We start from the raw sequence: 22241 nt of genomic DNA on the forward strand, positions 1-22241 counted from the left end.
ATAATGGTGGAATCCTAATTCTATAAGATTTGTGGCCTAATAGGAAGAGAAAGATCTGTGTGTGTGTGTGTGTGTGTGTGTGTGTGTGTGTGTGTGTGTGCGCGCGCGCGCGCACGGGTGAGTGTATCTTTATGTGTACACACAGAAGAACAGTCATGTGAGCATACAGTGAGAAGGTGGACATTTGCAAGCCAAGACGAGAACCCTTACAAGAACCTGACCTTGCTGGCATCCTGATCTCAGCTTTCCAGCCTCCAGAACTGTGAGAAAATAAATTTCTGTTGTTTAAACCAGCCAGTCTACAATATTTTGTTATGGCCGCCCCAACTGACTAATACACTCTGTCTCAGCATCTGCTTCCCAGGAAACCCAACCTGCAATGGTGGCCCTTTGCAATCACCACTGACTATGCAATCAGAACAATTCCTCAGACTCAAATGAAAATAAAACAAATAAATTATTTACGTGGAGATTCCAATATGCTTAAGTGCTTTCTGAGTTGAAACTCAAGCTTTCCATTTAGAAAGTATCTTCTCAGCCTGAATTATACTAAGAAGATAACCGCCTGGTGAGCACAAAGCTATTCATCAGATTCATGACTTGGGGAGAGGCTGCCTGCCACTGGTCCCAGAGTTTCTGGCAGGTGGAAATGGAGAGATTATCATTTCTAGTACGTCATGTTCCCAGTAGTGCTGAATCACTTGAAATTCCAAACACCTGTATTGTTCCCTCTAAGGCTTCTTACCATCAAAATGCAAGATGCTGCAGAGCTCTGAGACAGGTGATAAGAAGGGCCCACTGAGCCAAGAAAACAACAAATAACTTTGTAGAAGCCTCTGGAAATTTAGCATTTCCAATCAAAGCCTTGTCTGCTCTGAGCAGAACTAAGTCCTGCACTCCAAATTATTAGGGCTGGGAATGCAGGAAAACCTGAATCCTGCCTTGTAATCACTACTTCCTCATATAAGATTTCTGAGGCAGATTTATACAAGGATCAATGCCTAGAAGAGACATAAAGTACCGCTTCATCATGAAAGATGGGTCAGCATCTGATACTGCAATAAGGACTCTCTGGTGCTGGTAGATTAAATTGATCCAATTAAGACTGGACTGGAAGCCAAAGCAATGTCTCCATTTCCACCTTAAGCCCCAAAATCAGATTTCCTCTAGCTAGAAGCAAGGAAGAAAGAAACAAGAGAGATGCATGGAGCTTGAGCACACTTACTTCCACATTTCTGCTCATGCTATTGCCTCTGTTTGAAAATCCTTCTTTAAACAATGCTCCACCTCACACCCTCCATAAACCTCCGTTAGTGAGTTACTCTTTATTTGTGCCTTCCACTTTAGATATATCCTTGTTGCACATTTCAGCCTCTTTATAATGACTTCTCAGGTCCTTTTATTCACTAGACAATGAGTTTCTTGGAGGCAGGGACCACATCTTGCTAAACTGTCAGATGATTCTAACACAGGACCTAGTGAAACAATAGGTCTGATATACCCAGGAACATGAAATCACACATCATCTGGCCCCAACCTTTCTTTCTAGCCTCCAATCTCACTAAACCCATCAGTCGATCACTTACCCACATTTCCCTGCTTTATTCACAACACACAACTCACTGGCCTGCAAAACACACCCTCCTGGTTTCACTCATACAATTCCCTCTGTCTGAAATGTTCGCTGATCATTTCAAACAATAAAAATCTTCCTCTTCCTCTGAGGTTCTACTCAAATATCGCTTTCTCCACAGAGTCTCCTCTTTGCTTTCCCATCATCTCTTGTTGATGCCTTTGTTTCCACACACATCATACTTTCTCTGCACTGGTCTCCATTTTTACTGGGCTATAAATTCTTTGAAGGCAGGAGTCAGGTTGTACTCCCTTCTCTACCCAAGGGCCCTCAGACAGATGCATGGCTCCCTGCTTCTGTCCCTACTAAATCTGTTCCACTTTTTGTATCCTCGAAGCTGCAAACCTGGGAAGCATCTTAAACCCACTCTCATCGGTTACCATTCTCCATATTTCTTGAACTCACTATTTCTTTTCACTACCACCACCCTAGCTCATTGCCTTCCAATCTTTTCTTTATCTAGAGGAGAGCTGCCCTCACTGTCAGTCATCTCCTTGCCTGCAGATTCACTCACTCTCACCAAGGATCTTTTATTCTAGACTCTAAGGACCCTGAAGGCAGAGGCTCTATCTTATTTGTCTTTCTTTTTTGTTAAACACTTCTAAGGGCCTATTGTTTACTAGCCTCTGTTTTAGCTTTGAAGACAGAAGCACAAGCAAGACTCAGTTCCTGGCACCATGTTTGCTGTATTGCAGAATTTTCAGAAATACTTATGGAGCGAATTAATGAAAAAGGAATGGATGATTTTTTTCAAGTGCATGGATCATCATCTTTCTCCCACTTAAAACTCTTCTGTGGCCCACATATAGTTAATTGATTTTCAACAGTTACCAAAGCAATTCATTGAGGAATGAAAGTCTTTTTAACAAATCATCCTGGATCAACTAGATATTTATATTTAAACAAACAAACAAACATTGACCTTTATCTTATACCATATACAAAAAAGTAACTCAAAATGGATCATAGTCCTAACTTTAAAATCTAAACCAATACAATTTTTAGAAGAAAACACAGTAGAACATCTTTGTGACCTTGGGATAGGCAATGGTTTGTCAGATATAAGACAAAAAGCACAAAACATAAAAAAATGATAAACTAGAGTTTTGCACTTCAAAACATCATAAAGAAAATGAAACTGTAAGCCATCGACTAGTGAACTATTAACAACACATATATCAAACAAAGGATTTGTATTTAGAATCTATCAAGAACATTTACAGCTCAATAAGAAGACAAACAACTTCATTAAAATTAAGCAAAATATTTGAACAGAGACTTCACAAAAGAAAGTACGGTCATGCCTTGGTAGCCACAAGGCTTTAGTACAAGGACCCCTGAGAATACCAAAAATCACCAATGCTCAAGTATCATAAGTAAAATGGATTAGTATTTGCATATAACCTATGAATATTCTCCCGTATACTTAAATCATCTCTAGGTTACTTATAATACCTAATAAAATGTAAATTCTATGTAAATAGTTGCTGGCACATGGCAAATTCAAGTTTTGCCTTTTGGAACTTTCTGGAATAAATAAAATATTTTTCATCCATGGTTGGTTGAATCCATGTATGAGGAACTGAGGATATGGAGGGCCAACTGTATACACATGGCCAATAAGCATATGAAAAGGAGATCAACATTACTAGGTATCACAGAAATGCAAATTAATAATGCAATGAGATACCATACACACCCATTTGCTTTGATGAAATTTAAAGATTGAAAATACCAGTGTTAATGAGATTATAGAGCATCTAAAAGTTTCATATACTGCTACAAAATGGTACAAGCACTCTGGAAATTTTTCTTTAAAAGTTAAATGTAAAACAATTTTAAAAAAAGTTATTCACAGACATTCTGTTCCTAAATATCTACGTAAGAGAAATGAAAACATATCTACACAGACTAGAACATGAATGTTCATAGCTGCTTTATTAAAATTATTTCAATAATTTATTTAGTAGCCAAAACCAGAAAACAACACAAATGCCTACCAACGGGAAAATAGATAAAAGACTGTGGTATATATTCATATACTACAATGGAATTGTACTCAGCAACAAAAAGAAATGACCTATTGGTAATTGCAACAACATAGATGAACCTCACCTCAAAATCATTATGCTGAGTGAAAGAAGCCAAGCACAAATGAGTACATACTATATGAATCCATTTATATAAAATTCTAGAAAATGGGAACTAATGTATAGTGACAGAAACCAAGTCAGAGGTTGCCTGGGGCAGAGTTCAGGGGAGAGACGGGTTGTAAAAGGGCATGAGAAAATTATTGAAGTGATGGAAAATGTTTGTTTTCTTGATTGTGGTAATGATTTCATGGGTGTTTAAATATGTCAATATTCATCAAATTGTATGCTTTAAATATGTGCAATTTATTGTACTTTAAATATGCCTCAACAAAATTGGGGGAAAGCCCTCAGTGGTTCCCTATCACCAATGAATAAAGTAAAATTTGTGTCACAGGGTTTCATGACTCAGACCCCTGCCTCACTCTGGCCTCCTCTCTAATCACTTCCCCTGAACACTATGTTCTAGAAGGACTGAACAGCATCTCTTCCCTTAAATAATTCTCCTTCTGTCACTTGCTGGACATGTGCTCTTTTTGTAGGGTGTTTCCTTTCTAAAAAGTTCACTCACACTCCTGTTCATCTGGAAAATAATTAGTCATTTCTCAAAACGCGGTTCAGTGTGTGCTCAATAAGTAATTGTCCAATGTGTGAATGGGCTCATGTATACCTCCTCTAGGAAGACTACTCTGACCCTCCATACATATCCCCCGGAGTCAGTCACTCTTTCAACAATTTGTTAGTATTCCTTATATCTGTTATCATCCTGTGTTGCTTTACATGGAGTACTAAATCTGCTTCCTTACATGTGAACTCCTCGGGAATGTAGTAGGCAGAATTCTAAGATGCCCTCTCAAATTCTTGTCCAGTGTGCACACTAACCTTTTCCCAATTATTCAATCAAATACTAATCTAGGTGTTGCTATGAAGGGCATTTTGCAGATGTAATTAAGGTCCCAAATCAATTAGCTTTAAGTTAGGGAAATCATCCATGTGGTCCTGACTTAATCATGCAAATCCTTTAAAAGCTAAGCATTTTCTCCAGTTGGTCACAGAAGAGAAAATCATAGATTCAAAGCATGAGAAAGATTCAATGCACCTTGCTGGCTTGAAGATGGAGGACACCAAGTGGTGAGGAATGTGAATGGCCTCTAGGTGCTGAGAGACTCCTAACTGACAGCCAGCAAGGAAAATGGAACTTCAGTGCTACAACCCCAAGGAGCTGAATTCAACCAAAAAGGTAAATGAGCTCAGAAGTGGATTTTTTCCCAAAGTCTTCAGATAAGAATTAAATATGGCTAACAGTTCCATTTCAGCCTCATGATATCCTGAGCAACGAACCCATTCATGCTGTGCCAGGCTTCTGAACTACAGAACTGTTAGCTAATAAATGGGTATTGTTTCGTTATGTTTTGTTTTGTTTTTTGCAGTACGCGGGCCTCTCACTGTTGTGGCTTCTCCCGCCGCAGAGCACAGGTTCCGGATGCGCAGGCCCAGCGGCGGCCATGGCTCGTGGGCCCAGCTGCTCCGCGGCACGTGGGATCTTCCTGGACGGGGGCACGAACCCGTGTCCCCTGCATCGGCAGGTGGACTCTCAACCACTGCACCACCAGGGAAGCCCAATGGGTGTTGTTTTAAACCTCTACATTTGTATTCATTTGTTACACTGCTGCATAAAAATAATACAGGGACAGGAACTACATCTTATATATCTTTATAGCACATGGCTTCTCATGTAATAAGTCCTTAATCATGTTTTTCAGAAAAAATTAAAAGAAGAATGAGAAGAAGGGAAGGAGGGAGAAATGAAGATAAAAAAATAAAAGGAATGAAAGAGAAAAAAAGAGAGGGAAACATTTTAGTTTCCAGAACAGTGGCCCTTGACCTTAGCTATACATTATCATCCTATGGAGAACTTTAAAAAATATTAGTATCTGGGTTCCACCCCCAGTGATTCTGATTTAAGTGATCCAGGTGTGGCTTAAATCTCCCCAGATGTAGCCCAAGTTGAGAACCACTGCTATGGTTGCTCCATGTGAATGGACTCCCAAGGACCAGTAGCTCGCCAGAACTTCAGCAGATCCAGGCTCCTGTGGAGACTGGCTGGGTCCTTAGGGTTAACCTGTAGAAAGCCCTTAGTTACTAGCTGTGTCCTATTCCACAGTTAGCTCTTCCCAGGACGTTAATGGGCCTCACTCCAGGAGATATTCATTCTTCTCTCCATTCACAGGTTCCTTAGTTTAGGTTTAAATAATAATCCCTTGGTATTTTAATAAATTCTGGGCTTCCTCTACATTACAACCTTCTTGGACCCTGCTGATCACATAAATTTTTCTCTGCAGGATTCTCTACTGCAATTCACAGAGCAAACGTTGGTAATGTTCTGATTAGAAATGGTGGATGCCATTATCTGGATACTGTCCTTATCTAACACCAACACCTAAACATATTTCTCAGTTAAAAAAATTACTTTAATTGCTAATCAGAATTCTTTGGAGGGCTGTATAATCTAAAGAAGGCTATATTGGGATTCTGAGCTTCAATTCTGGTTCTGCCCCTTATTAACTATATGAGATGTCTGGCAAGATAGTTAACCACTATTTATAATAGTTTATCATCATTAAAATAAAGAAGTCTATATTATCTCATAAGGTTGATATCAGACTCATAGTATGATAATGTAAAGGTTTGTTACAACAGCTTAGGTGTGTATATGTGCATGTGTGTGTGTGTGTGTGTGTGTGTGTGTGTGTGGTGAGAGTGTGTATGTACACATATACATATATTGTTCAGATTTAACTAATTCACGGGAGTACCTAATATATTTCTGTCACTCTGCAGGGGAGTTTTTTAGAAAAAAATGTAAAATATTTCAATAAATTCTTTTCTTAGGGAAAGAAAGAAGGATGGATGGGTAGGATGCTCTACCTGGCATGAAGATACCAATATGTGGTATTGATTTTTAAGTTTAGCTGGTCTTTCAAAGGTAGCTGAAAGAGGAGAGGGAAAAGGGCATACACATAAATTTTAGATAAGTCTCTTATGGAGCATACTGTATGTGTCAGCACCTAGGCAGTTATCTAAATAAATGATCTAAATAATTATACAGAGCAAGCCTGTGAGACAGGTATTTTTATTCCCATTTTTGTAGATAAAACCATTGCAATTTACAGATGAATTGGAACCTGGTCAAGGGCATGCTGTTAGTAAGCCATGGGACTGAGATTTGAATTGTGGGCTCTTTGACCCGCCAATAAAATCAGCATACTTAGTTTGGGTTGCCAACTATGTTGTCTTGAAATAACATCAGATTGTAAATTAGAAAACCAATTAAATACTATCCTTGAGGCTGAGAGGGGATGATGACAACATTATACAAGGAAGAACTCTATTCTAAATGTGAAACCTAGCAGGGGAAGGTACTCACAGCTGGGAGCCAATGGCCAGGAGGGGGCAAAGTTCCATGGGAGAGGGATGGGCCACTCGGGTATACCTGACAAGAAGACTGAACAGTTAGGAAAGATGGTAGGTCCTTTTTTTCGGTGGTACCTATACACTACTGCAATGGCTCTCAAGCTTGAGGGTGCATCAGAACAGTCCCCTAAAGGACTTGTTAAAACACAGATTGCAGACCCCATTCCCAGAGTTTCTGAATCTGGGTCTAGGTAAGGTCAGGGGATTTGCATTTCTAATAAATTTCCAGTGATGCTGATGTTGCTGATCTGGGGACTGCAGTTTCAGAACCACTGTACTAGAGATACACAAATGTATCTGACAAGACCAGTAGATCTCTTTGGAGACCCAGGTCACTATTAGATAGATTATCTAGTGTTTAGTTATCTATCTAGTTACTAGATAGCAGTGTTTAAGAGTGTGAGCACTGCAGCTAGATTATCTGGTTTCAACAGTCACTCTTATTGCTCAGTGGGTGGTTGATTTGGGGTATTTTATTTAAATTTGTGCCTCAGTTTAGATAGGTCAATCGATAGACAGACAGATAGATAGATAGACAGACAGATAAATAGGCAGACAGGGACTTTCCAGGTGGTCCAATGGTTAAGACTCCACACTTCCACTGCAGGGGTCGCGGGTTCAGTCCCTGGTAGGGGAACTAAGATCACACATGCTGCATGATGTGGTCAAAAAATAAAATTAAAAAAAAAATTTTAAAAGAATAAGCTTTAAAAAGAACTAGACAGGGGCTTCCCTGGTGGCGCAGTGGTTGAGAGTCCGCCTGCCGATGCAGGGGACACGGGTTCGTGCCCCGGTCCGGGAAGATCCCATGTGCTGCGGAGCGGCTGGGCCTGTGAACCATGGCCACTGAGCCTGCGCGTCCAGAGCCTGTGCTCCACAGCGGGAGAGGCCACAACTGAGAGAGGCCCGCGTAATGCAAAACAAAACAAAACAAAACAAAAAACTAGACAGACAGACAGTAAGAAATATGGATATATGTCTAACATTGCTTAGCACATAGAAAACCAAAAGCTATCATTATGCACCAGTATGGCAGGGATGTGGTTTGGTGGACATGGGGATGGTCCACCCCCATTCCTTTCCAAAGAGTCCTTGTTGCTAAGCTGTAGGGAGTGCTGCAGGAAGACACACTCCAGCTCTCAGTCCCTTCAAGGATTGCCTCAGCTGCAGAGAGCCACCTCTCCCAAGATCAACTCCTCCCACAGGCAGGCACATCCAGTGACTGTTAAGGCAGATATATAAAGGCCTGGTCATTTTGGCCCAATGCATGACAACTCTGGCACCAGTCTAGTCTAGAGCTTCCTGAGGGGTCAGCTGAAGCTGCTTGGCCTGCATCACAGCCCGGCTTCTCCCTTTGCTCAAGCCTGCTCCTTTCCTTCCCTTTCACAGAGACTGGTCCCAAGGACCCTCCAGTCTGAACTTATGGTGCACTAAACTGCATCTCAGGGTCTGCATCCTGGAGAACTCAATGTGCAAGATGTGAAGCCCATTGAGGCCAAAAGTGCAGGATTTGTAGGAGGAAGCACAACAAAACATTAAAAACTTCAGACCCAGTTCTTGGGTTTAATATCTGATTTCATAAAATTTTCTAATGAATAATAGCAACCATTCATTGCTACTTAGTTTGTGCCTTGATTGTTACATTTCATCATCAGAAAATGCCTATGGAGTTATTATTATCCCTAATATACAGATAAGGAAATGAGATTTACAGGTGTTAGGTAACTTTTATCCATAGCCATGTTAAATAACTTTGTCATGAATAAAACCTGAATGTGTCTGATTCTGAAGGCTGTGCTCTCATACATCATACTTTTCTGCTCTGGTTTCTCATTGAAGGAAAATGCAAGCAGCATCTTTCACAGGATAAGAGACTTGGGGCTTAAGAAAGCTTTGCTTATTCAAGCAGGTAAAGGTCTGCCTGGAAAGCCACTGTCTCCCTTACAAAAGAAATTGTTGTTGAGCCACTGGGGACTTTGTTAATCACTGGTGCTGGACACTCCTGAAATTAGATAGGACTCTCTTCACTGCAGGCTCTCAGAAGAGCGCGCAGTGGCTCAGTTAGTCATGAGAAGATGATATTTGACAAGGACCCAGATCATGCATTTTTTGACTACCTGTATTTTGCTAATACATATTCTAAAATAAAACACGTAGAAGGGACACTCTAGGCAAACGTACACATTTTTTTACCCTGCAGGACACTGGTCCCTGACCCCGTGTGGGAATTCCAGCATGTCAAGCTGTACCAGTAGACAAATGGAGACAACTTTGACTTATAGTAGGCATATCCAAGTGTCCTAGACCAAAAGTAAACCCTGGCCTCCTTGGAACCTTACCCCAGGCCCACACCCTAACTGGCCCTCTAAATATTACCATTGCAGTGGTGAGAAGGGATAATAAAAGATAAATCCAAAAACAGATTTTCTCCCTAAAACCTGGGGCAATTGGCTGAGTTTTCCTCCCTTTCCCCCAAACCTTACCAAATAACCTAGGCTTCATTTTTTTAATTAAGTATATGGCAGAAAAGTAACATTTCATCATATTTCCATGCAGATCTAAGAGAAGGCAAGAGAAAGAAATAATTCATGGATAGAAGCCACTTCAAAAGAGACTCACCATAGAAAACTGAATTTTTTAATCTCTTTGCTCAACATGCCAAAATTTCTAGTCCCCAAGCACCATGCCCTAGTAATGCACTTGAACGTAACCCTTCCATGTTGGCACTTCTCCTTGGGGAGAGAGGGAAAAGTGTGTTTCAGCAAGTTCTGGAAGCTAGCAACCCCACAGGTGACAAAATTCTGAGACTTCACTGGCAGATGACAAGAAACAGCCTAACCTTTTGAAGAAAAGGCAGGTCTGAGACGACTTCAGAGATGACTTGTATTTCTACTTTCATCGCACTGGAATTCCCCCTTTCCTCCTCTTCCCTTCCTTTGTTCCCCTCCCTTTGTCCCCCTCTTTCTTCCTTGCATCCTTCCACCCTTCCTTGTTTCTTTCCTTATTGCCAGTTGCTTCCTTCCCAAAGCATTAACAGATTATCTCTGAGAAGGAATATTTGGTGGACATTAAGATTAGAGTTAGAATAAGAAGAAAACCTACTTCACATATTTAATATTGGACCTAGGGCAAAAAACAGCCTGGCTGACCCTGTTGTCTCATCTGAAAAATGCAGAAGATAATTTTGGTACATACCTCTTTAGATTGTTTGAGATTAAACAAGAAAATAGGTATAATTTAATACAGAGCCTAGTTCAGAGAAATCAGTTTATGTCAGTATTTATCATTATTTGGAATACTAAGAGTAGTAGTATTGCTACTATTGACCTGACATTGGACCAGGCATTGACAATTCAAAGGTGAAAAGCACATGGAGGTGACCTTAGAAAGCTTCTTTCTCAGTCGTTCCCTAACAATTCTCAGCACAGTTGTCTCACTAGCAGAATAAACTATTTCATAGTTCAGCAGTGATTCTCAGCCCTTATTGTGCATCAGAATAACCTGTAGTGTTTTGAAAACCACCTTAACCTGAGCTCTGTATCTCCCTACCCCTCACCCTTGGGAATCTGATTAAGTAGTTCTGAAATGGATCCAGGCATTGTTATTTTTAATAATCTACACAAGTGATTATGATGCAGACTCAGAAATGGGCCACAAGGAGTTGACCAAACTGGTGCGAGTAATTAATTCAACTGTGTCCAGGTGGAAAGCCTTCTTTAATAAGTTCAATATCAATTTTATTGTTGTTTTAATCTGTAAGCTTTTGGGTCATGAGGCATTACAGTGTTGTGAGCTTTGGAGTCCAAAAGACTAGGCTTGTTTTCCAGCTCTCATATTTAATGAGGTCCCTACTCATCTGTGAAATGGGAATAAGGATGGTACTTGTGTCACAGGATTGTTAAAAGAATTCAGTAAAATCCATTCATTCAAACTCAAGTATTGGTCCCAGTTGGGGGTGGGGCCTCTCATGGAAGCCTCTAGGGTCAATTATATGAACAATGACTTTAACTTTTTGCTGTATATAAGAATGCAATTGCAGCAGAGTCAAGACAGTGGAATAGGAGGACACGGAGTTCATATCTCCTCACAAGTACATCAAGGACACATTGGAACAATTCTCACAGAGTGCTCACAACATTACATGACACTAGTGGAGGACTTTGGACACCTAAGGGGACAAGAAAAATCCCTGAGCAACCAGGCTGGAGGTTGGGTCTAAGCCCCTGTGGTGGGAGCACCGAATCCGAGCCACTGGACTACCAGAGAACTTCAGGCCCCAGGGAATATTAATTGGTATGAGTTCTCCCAGAGGTTCTCATCTTGGCACCAATCTGGCTCCACCCAACTGCCTGCAAGCTCCAGTGCTGGACGCCTCAGGCCAAACAACCAGCAAGACAGGAACACTGCCTCACACATCAACAAAAATCAGATGATAGAGAAATATGTTACAGACAAAGGAGCAAGGTAAAAACCTACAAGACCAAATAAATGAAGAGGAAATAGACAATCTACCTGAAAAAGAATTCAGAGTAACAATGGTAAAGAAGATCCAAAATCTCAGAAATAGAATGGAGGCACGGATCGAGAAAATACAAGAAATGTTTAACAAGGATGTAGAAGAACTAAAGAACAAACAAACAGTGATGAACAACACAATAACTGAAATGGAAAATATACTGGAAGGAATCAATAGCAGAATAATTGAGGCAGATGAATGAATATGTGACCTGGAAGACAGAATGGTGAAAGTAACTGCTGAGAGGCAAAAAAAGAAAAAATAATGAAAAGAAATGAGGGCAGTCTCAGAGACCTCTGGGACAACATTGAATGAACCAACATTCGAATTATAGGGGTCCCAGAACAAGAAGAGAAAGAGAAAGAGCCTGAAAAAATATTGAAGAGATGATAGTCAAAAACTTCCTTAAAACAGAAAAGGAAACAGCCACCCAAGTCCAGGAAGCAAAGGGAGTATCATACAGGATAAACCCAAGGAGAAACACACCAAGACACATATTAATCAAACTAACAAAAATTAAATCAAAGAAAAAGTATTAAAAAGGGGCAAGGGAAAAGCAACAAATAACATACAAGGGAATCACCATGAGGTTATCGCCTGATTTTTCAGCAGAAACTCTGCAGGCCAGAAGGGAGTGGCAGGACATATTTAAAGTGATGAAAGGGAAAAACCTAAAACCAAGATTACTCTACCCAGCAAGGATCTCATTCAGATTCGATGGAGAAATTAAAACCTTTACAGACAGAGCAAAAGCTAAGAGAATTCAACACCACCAAACCAGCTTTACAACAAATGCTAAAGGAACTTCTCTACGTAGGAAACACAAGAGAAGGAAAAGATCTACAATAACAAACCCAAAACAATTAAGAAAATGATAATAGGAACATACATAAAGATATTCCATGCAAATGGAAATCAATAGAAAGCTGGAGTAGCAATACTCATCTCAGACAAAACAGATTTGAAAATAAAGACTGTTACAAGAGACAAAGAAGAACACTACATAATGAACAAGGGATCAATCCAAGAAGAAGATATAACAATTGTAAACATTTATGCACACAACATAGGAACACCTCAATATATAAGGCAAATGCTAACAGCCATAAAAGGGGAAATCGAAAGTGACACAATATAGTGGGGGACTTTAACACCCCACTTACACCAATGGACAGATCATCCAGACAAAAAATTAATAAGGAAACACAAGCTTTAAATGACACATTAGACCAGATAGACTTAATTGATCTTTATAGGAAATCCATCCGAAAGCAGAAGAATACGGTTTCTTCTCAAGTGCATATGGGACATTCTCCGGGATAGATCATATCTTGGGTCACAAATCAAGGCTCAGTAAATTTAAGAAAATTGAAATTGTATCAGGCATCTTTTCCAACCAGAGCACTATGAGATTAGAAACCAATTAAGAAAAAAAACAACAACTGTAAAAAACACAAACACATGGAGGCTAAACAATATGCTACTAAATAATCAAGATATCACTGATGAAATCAAAGAGGAAATTTTAAAAATACCTAGAAACAAGTGACAATGAAAACACAACAACCCAAAACCTATGGGATGCAGTAAAAGCAGTTCTAAGAGGGATGTATATAGCAATACAATCCTACCTCAAGAAACAAGAGAAACCTCAAATAAACAACTTAATTTTACACCTAAAGCAACTAGAGAAAGAAGAACAAATAAAACCCAAAGCTAGTAGAAGGAAAGAAATCATAAAAAACAGAGCAGAAATAAATGAAATAGAAATTTTAAAAAACAACAGCAAAGATCAACAAAACTAAAAGCTGGTTCTTTGAGAAGATAAACCAAATCGATAAACATTTAGCCAGACTAATCAAGAAAAAAAGGCAGAGGACTCAAATCAGTAAAATTAGAAAAGAAAAACAAGAAATCACAACTGACACTGCAGAAATACAAAAGGATCATAAGAGACTACTACAAGCAACTAGCCAATAAAATGGAAAACCTGGAAGAAATGGACAAAGTCTTAGAAAGGTGCAAACTTCCAAGACTGAACCAGGAAGAAATAGAAAATATGAAGAGACCAATCACATGCAATGAAATAGAAACTGTGATTAAAGATCTTCCAACAAACAAAAGTCCAGGACCAGAAGGATTCACAGGAAAATTCTATCAAACATTTAGAGAACAGCTAACACCCATCCTTCTCAAAATCTTCAAAAAAATTGCAGAGGTAGGAACACTCCCAAACTCATTCTACGAGGTCACCACCACCCTGATACCAAAAACAGACAAAGATATCACAAAAAAAGACAATTACAGACTGATATCACTGATGAACATAGGTGTAAAAATCCTCAACAAAATACTAGCAATCTGAATCCAACAACACATTAAAAGGATCATGCACCCTTATCAAGTGAGATTTATCCCAGGACTGCAAGAATTCAATATATGCAAATCAATCAATGTGATACACCATATTAACAAATCAAGGAATAAAAACCATATGATCATCTCAATAGATGCAGTAAAAGCTTTTGACAAAATTCAACACCCATTTATGATAAAAACTCTCCAGAATGTGGACATAGAGGGAACCTACCTCAACATAATAAAGGCCACATATGACAAACCCACAGCAAACATCATTCTCAATGGTGAAAAACTGAAAACATTTCCTCTAAGATCAGGAACAACAGGATACAAAATTAATACACAGAAATCTCTTGCATTCCTATAGACTAACAACGAAAAATCAGAAAGAGAAATTAAGGAAACACTCCCATTTACCACTGCAACAGAAAGGATAAAATACCTAGGAGTAAACCTACCTAATGAGGCAAAAGACCTGTACTCAGAAAACTATAAGATACTGATGAAAAAATCAGAAGATGACACAAACCGATGGAGAGATATACCATGTTCTTGGATTCGAAGACTCAATATTGTGAAAATGACTATACTGTCCAAAGCAATCTACAGATTCAATGCAATCCCTATTAAATTACCAATGGCATTTTTCACAGAATTAGAACAAACAATTTTATAATTTGTATGGAAACACAAAAGACCCCGAATAGCCAAAGCAATCTTGAGAAAGAAAAACGGAGCTGGAGGAATCAGACTCCCTGACTTTAGACTACACTACAAAGCTACAGTCATGAGGACAGTATGGTGCTGGCACAAAACAGAAATATAGATCAATGGAACAGGATAGGAAGCCCAGAGATAAACCCACGCACCTATGGTCACCTAATCTATGACAAAGGAGGTGAGAATATAAAATGGAGAAAAGACAGTCTCTTCAATAAGTGGTGCTGGGAAAACTGGACAGCTACATGTAAAGGAATGAAATTAGAATACTTCCTAACACCATACACAAAAATAAACACAAAATGGATTAAAGACCTAAATGTAACACCAGACACGATAAAACTCTTAGAGGAAAACATAGGCAGAACACTCTATGACATAAATCACACCAAGATCTTTTTTGACCCACCTCCTAGAGAAATGAAAATAAAAGCAAAAATAAACAAAAGGGACCCAATTAAACTTAAAAGGTTCTGCACAACAAAGGAAACGATAAACAAGACAAAAAGACACCCTCAGAATGGGAGAAAATATTTGCAAACAAAGCAACTGACAAAGGATTAATCTCCAAAATATACAAATGGCTCATGCACCTCGGTATCAAAAAAACAAACAACCCAATCCAAAAATTGGCAGAAGACCTAAATAGACATTTCTCCAAAGAAGACATACAGATGGCCAAGAAGCACATGAAAACCTGCTCAACATCACTAATTATTAGAGAAATGCAAATTAAAACTACAATGAGGTATCACCTCACACCAGTTAGAGTGGGCATCCTCAGAAAATCTACAAACAACAAATGCTGGCAGTTAGAGTGGGCATCCTCCGAAAATCTACAAACAACAAATGCTGGAGAGGGTGTGGAGAAAAGGGAACCCTCTTGCACTGTTGGTGGGAATGTAAATTGATACAGCCACTATGGAGAACAGTATGGATGTACCTTAAGAAACTAAAAATAGAACAATCATATGACCCAGCAACCCTACTCCTGGGCATATGTCTGGAGAAAACCATAATTCCAAAAGATACATGCACCCCAATGTTCATTGCAGCACCATTTACAATAGCCAGGACATGGAAGCAACCTAAGTGTCCATTGACAGATGAATGGATAAACAAGATGTGGCACATATATATAATGGAATATTACTCAGCCATAAAAAGAAATGAAATTGAGTTATTTGTAGTGAGGTAGATGGACCTAGAGACTGTCATACAGAGTGAAGTAAGTCAAAAAGAGAAAAACAAATATTGTATATTAACGCATATATGTGGAATCCATTAATAGAAAAATGGTACAGATGAACCTATTTGCAAAGCAAAAACAGAGACACAGACATAGAGAACAAACATATGGACAGCAAGTGGGAGGAAGCGGGTGTGGGATGAATTGGGAGACTGGGACTTATATACATATGCTACTATGTATAAAATAGATCAGGGGTCCCCAAGCCCCAGGCCACAGACCACTAGTGGGCCGCGGCCTGTTAGCAACCAGGAGGCATAGCAGGAGGTAAGCATCGGGTGAGCAAGTGAAGCTTCATCTGCCGCTCTCCATTGCTCACATTACCACCTGGACCATCCCCATCCCCCTGTCCATGAAAAAACTGTCTTCCACAAAGAAGACCAGTGTCTTCCACTGGTCCCTGATGCCAAAAAGGTTGGGGACCGCTGAAATAGATAACTAATGAGAACCTACTATGTTGCACAGGGAACTCTACTCAGTGCTCTGTGGTGACCTAAATGGGAAGGAAATCCAAAAAGGAGGGGATATATGTATATGTATAGCTGATTCACTTTGCTGTATAGCAGAAATAAACACAACATTGTAAAGCAACTATACTCCAATTAAAAAACCAAAACAAGACAAAACAAAAGCAAGTATTCAGTAGTGCCTCCTCTATATCAGATACTGTTTTAGGTCCAGAGAATACAGCAATGAACAAAGCACGTCTCCATTTTCATAAAGCTCACATTCTAGTGGGTAAGGGAGGAAACTCATAATACACATAAAGCACCTAGCATAGTATCTGGCATACTTAATATAATACATTTATTACACATATATTCAGTGTACATTAATTAGGTACCAGGCTGTTCCACATGTTGAAAATGCAGAGAACAAGAAAGGGTATCTGCTGTCAGAAAGAGCAGAAAACTAACAAGGAAATAATTGTACAGGGCAATTTCCAATATTTGTACAGGACATCTCCATAGAAAATGGGAAGCTAAAATACAATAATGGGATAGTAATTGCATCTGTCAGTATGCTTTCCATTGCAAGGAACAGGAAACCCAAATAAAGCTGGCTTAAATAGTAAAAGGGCTTTATTGGTAACAAGGTCTGATGATAGAGTAGGATTCAAGCATGGTTATTCAAGACCTGGCTTTGTATGTATGTCTCTCTCTGCCTGTTATCTTTTGTATGTCTGTGTCATCTTCAGGTGGTACTTATGGTCACAAAAAGGCTACCAGGAGTACCAAGGCAGTCTTCCCTGGTGGTCACATCCCATAATTATGACAAAAGTCCTATTCCGTGACTGATTGGATTGCCAGTGAACAAATTCCTGTGGCTGCAACAGTGGCGTGGGTTAATTGACTTAGGACTGGATTATTTGAACTAAACAGTGTTGCAAGGGATCACATTGTCCTGATTGACAGTTTAGTTCCATTCTCCTCTCCAGTTTCCACTTCAGTAAATGATTGGGGAAAGGGCAAAATTTAGGATAATCATGGTATTTCTGAGGAGATGACCATCTGAGATGAGACTTGAATGTCAAAGAGACATCTAGCCCTTTGAAACTCTGGGGTCAGAACATTTCATGCACAAAAAGAAATAAGTACAAACACCCATGTATTAGCTGACTAGGGCTGACGTAACAAAGTACCAGAGACTGGGTGGCTTAAACAACAGCAATGTGTTTTCTCACTATTCTGGAGGCCAAAAGTCCAAGATCAAGGCATTGTCAGGGTTGTCTTATTACACCTCTCTCCTTGGCTTGTCCATAGCATGTATCTTCACATGATCTTCCCTTTTTGTGTCTGTGTTCTGTGTCTTAATCTCCTTTTATAGAGACATGAATCATATTGTATAAGGGCCCACCCTAATGACCTCATTTTAACTTAATTAGCTCTTTAAAGACCCTATCTCCAAATACAGTCACATTCTTAGGCACGGGGGATTAGCACTTCAACACATGAATTTGCAGGGTAGTACGATTCAGCTTGGAACAACCCCCGATATGGAGAAATTGACTTGCCATATTTGACGGACAGACGGGCCAGTGTGCCTAGAACAAGGTAAACAGAAAAGTGTTGGTACAAAATGACATCAGAGAGTTAGGCAGGGCTCCATCCATCTAGGGCCTTGCAGGATATGGAATGTATTTAGACTTTACTTTTTTAAAAAAATTTTTATTTATTTATTTATTTTTATTTTTGGCTGCCTTGGGTCTTTGTTGCTGCGCACGGGCTACTCTTCGTTGTGATTCCCGGGCTTCTCATTGCGGTGGCTTCTCTTGTTGCAGAGCACGGGCTCTAGACGCACGGGCTTCAGTTGTTGTGGCACTCGGGCTCAGTAGTTGTGGCTCGCGGGCTCTAGAGCGCAGGCTCAGTAGTTGTGGTGCATGGGCTTAGTTGCTCCGCGGCATGTGGGATCTTCCTGGACCAGGGCTCGAACCCGTGTCCCCTGCACTGGCAGGCGGATTCTTAAGCACTGCGCCACTAGCGAAGTCCCAGATTTTACATTTTTGATGGTTGTCAGTATTAGTATTAATATTATTACATTCAGAAAACTATGTATGAAAAATCAATGATTCTAGCTGAAGGGAGAAATAACCATGTTTCCACCAAAGGAGTAACCAGGTAGAGAGATAGGAGGTCTTACTTTTAAAAGCTCAGCTGCATCTCTTTAAATTGGTTGAGAGTATGAATAATTTAAATACAAAAATGGGGCACAGCAGTTCTCAAGTAACCTACAATACAGTCCTCCCTCCAATACCCCCTACACACACTGCCAACCCACCTGTGTTTGGCACATTTCCATGGTAACTGTCATGCTATTTAACTGCTGGATTGTGTTGTTAATATGGTGATTTAACATTTTCCATGTGGGTTAAACTGGATACAAAAAGCTGCAACATCTTAGTCATGTAGGATAAATTTATGGAATTTTCAATAGCTTCATTAAGCCATGTTTCTTCATAATTTTAGAAGAGATTTATTGCTGAAATCAAGAGTTTAGCTCAGAATGGTACTTGAAATGTGCTTGTCTCCTAGGGGAGACTTTTTTCAAAATGGCAGTCTTGCTTTAGGCATTTTCTTACCAGAGAGAAGAGTGATGGGATATAGCCAGAGGCCTGGCAGAAGGTGTCGAGATTGCGGATGTAGAACCAAGAGTCTGATGCTAATGAAACTGGCCGGGAGAGTAGTTAAAAGAACTTCCCAAATGGTGGTAATAGGACTGGATATTCAGAGTGCACCCAAGGTCCCTGCGGATCTGCCTCTTGCTTCAGTGGGGTTTGGTGTTTGGAGGGAACATACTGGGGGACACCTCTTCTTCTGGTCTCTGAGTACCCTCCAACCTCCGGAGTCAGCCAACACCATTTTTTGTGGTTAGTTCCTTATTATAGACCAACCGTGAGCTCCCAGATTCATCAGAATTATTCCACCAAGGTAGAGGCTGCCATCAACCACTTGGCCCACCTGCATCTGCAGGCCTCCTGCACCTACCTCTCTCAGGGCTTCTACTTTGACCACAAGCATGTGGCTCTGAAGGGAGCTGAGCATCTCTTGAAGATCTGCCCTCTTCCAGGAAGTGTCCCAAGATGATTGGGGTAAAACCCTGGATGCTATAGAAATGACCGTAGTCCTGGAGGAGAACCTCAACCAGGCTCTTCTGGATCTGCATGCTCTGGGTTCTGCCTGCACAGACCCCCATCTCTGTGACTTCCTGGAGATCTGCTTCCTAGATGAGTGGGTGAAACTTGTCCAGAAGATGAGCAGTCACCTGACTAACCCCCACAGGCTGGCCAGACCCCAGTCTGGGTTTGTGAGTGTCTCTTAGAAAGATTCAACCCTAAGCACAGCTAGGAGCCCCCAGAGCCCAGCGGCCTTTGAGGAGCCCCTCTGCATCCCCCTGGTGTCAGGGTTTCTCCCCGAGCCTCTTCCAGCTGCCACTAAGCAACTTTTTAACCAGCTCTCTCCCAAACCATGGACTGAATGGAAACAGTAAAGCTTTTCACAGCAGGAAAAAAAAAAAAATAGGAAGACTGGTCATTTCAAAATCGCCTGCAGAAATTTCAAAAAGTACAGATTCTCAGGTCCCCTCCCCTGCCCATTCCAAAAAATTCTGATTCCATTGGTTTGGGCTGAGAGTTGCAAATCTATATTATTTTCATTCATCCCAGGTTATTCCAGTCTTGTCCACTTGGGTAACCACTGCCTTTCCCCAGTGAATACTGAAGTATGATCCCCAAACCACTTGCATAGGATCATTCAGGGAAAATGGTTAAACTTCAGATTCCTGGGCCCCCTTCTACCCTAGTAAGTTACAAAGAAGGGCTACAGCAACAAGAATCTGAATTTTTGCCAATGTCCAGTCCTTCTTGGTTATTCTGGGAACACGACTAATCTGTGTTCAAAGACATTTGATAAGTATGTATGTAACCAGCTGTCTTTAGCTGTAATAGGGAACAAAAAAAGAAGGAGGTATAGGTCTGCTTCTCAAGGAACTCAGAAAAGTCAAGCTACATAGCGAGGTAAAGCATATCCTAATGAAAGAGACCAACTTAAGGCAGTATGAGATGAACTACATTTATAATTCTGAGAAGTAGTCCTATAGGAATTCTAAAGGGAGAAAGATAGATCAGTATGATCTGGGCTAGTCTTGGAAGGCTTCCTGGAGGAAGTGATACTTGAGCTCAGTTGTTAGATAAGAAGAAAATTGGAAACAGTAGTTTATTCTGCATGTGGGGAATACAGAAGAATAGTGATATAGACCTAGATAGAGATCAGGATGAAAATTTGCTGAGTTTTCAAAAATTTGTCAATTATTCACCTAAGAGTATCTGTTTTTTCCTTTGTTTCCTCATTTGTAGAATGTCAACATTGAACAAGATCATGTATGAATATGCATAACAAAAACCTAGGCTCCTGATGAGACATCAACTTATGCTGGTCCTACCCTCTCCTCCTTCAAGATAAAGACTGCAGTTACACATAATGTGAAACTATGTTTTTTTTTTCTTGTCCCATATGCCAAAGAGAATATGGTCTGCCAGTCATCATTGCTCTTGCCAAATGTCTTTGAAAAGGTTAGGGAAAACTATTTTATTGCTTTAAAAATATTTTATAATATAACTGTGACTGAGCTTTCTGAATTACCATCTTCAAAACTTAGATGGACTTGGTTTCCTTCAAGACTCAAGATTATGTGATAGGGTGTGACCAAGATGCTTCAGTACTAAAAATCTTTATTGAATGAATGGTATATATATATATATATATATATATATATATATATATATATATATATGCATATATATATACACACCACACATTATATATATAAATATATACACACATATACATATATATTACATTAAATAATTTTTACATAGATGTAGAAAATTTTTAGATCATTTTTATATCATTGGAATTTTTAGATCATTTTTAGATCATTGGAATTTTCTGATTCTTATAGGATCCCCTCAACCACTGCAGATACTTGTTTTCTTTAAGTTTTACTATCAATTTTCTCACCAGTAAGAAGATCCTGGGATCTACAGATTAGTGACAAGTCAACTACTGGTAAAGCTTAAGGAGCAACTGTAGAGATAGCCCACAAGGTAGGCAGGGAGAATGAAAAGTGCAGGGGCTGTGAAGTCATAGAACTTGTCTTGAAACCTGGCTCTGCCAAACGTCCTGGCAGTGTGACTTTGATCATGGCACTCAAACTCCCTGACATTCAGATGCAATATGTGTAAGAAAAGAAAAATAATGCATGTGTTTCAGGGTTATGTTACCAGGAACCATTCTCCTATAGTATAGTACTATACGTGGCACTCAATAAACATGTGTAAAAGAGGGAAAGGTGAGAGGGAGAAAGGGAGAGGTAAAGAGAGAAGAGAGAGGTAAAAAGAAAGACAGTAATCAAGGCACTTCAGGGATGTTCAGAAATGTAAAAGAGAGCTGAAATCATTTAGGAGGTTTTAGAAATTTTTATTGATACCGTTGATATTGCATACATCAGATCATGGAAATTAGACGAGGACCCTGGCAAATCTAAGCCTGATGGAGAGAAAGGATACTTCTCAAAGCTTTTCTAAGAGCCCCAGTATTCCAATGCTTTATCTAGGCCACAACCTTCCAACACCATGGCAACGTATATAACAAAACGGAGAAGAGGTTGCTGATGATTATCCAGAGAAGTGGGAGTGCTTTG

This window comes from Physeter macrocephalus, chromosome 4 (genome assembly GCF_002837175.3).
Source record: "Physeter macrocephalus isolate SW-GA chromosome 4, ASM283717v5, whole genome shotgun sequence".
Classification (NCBI taxonomy): Eukaryota; Metazoa; Chordata; class Mammalia; order Artiodactyla; family Physeteridae; genus Physeter; species Physeter macrocephalus.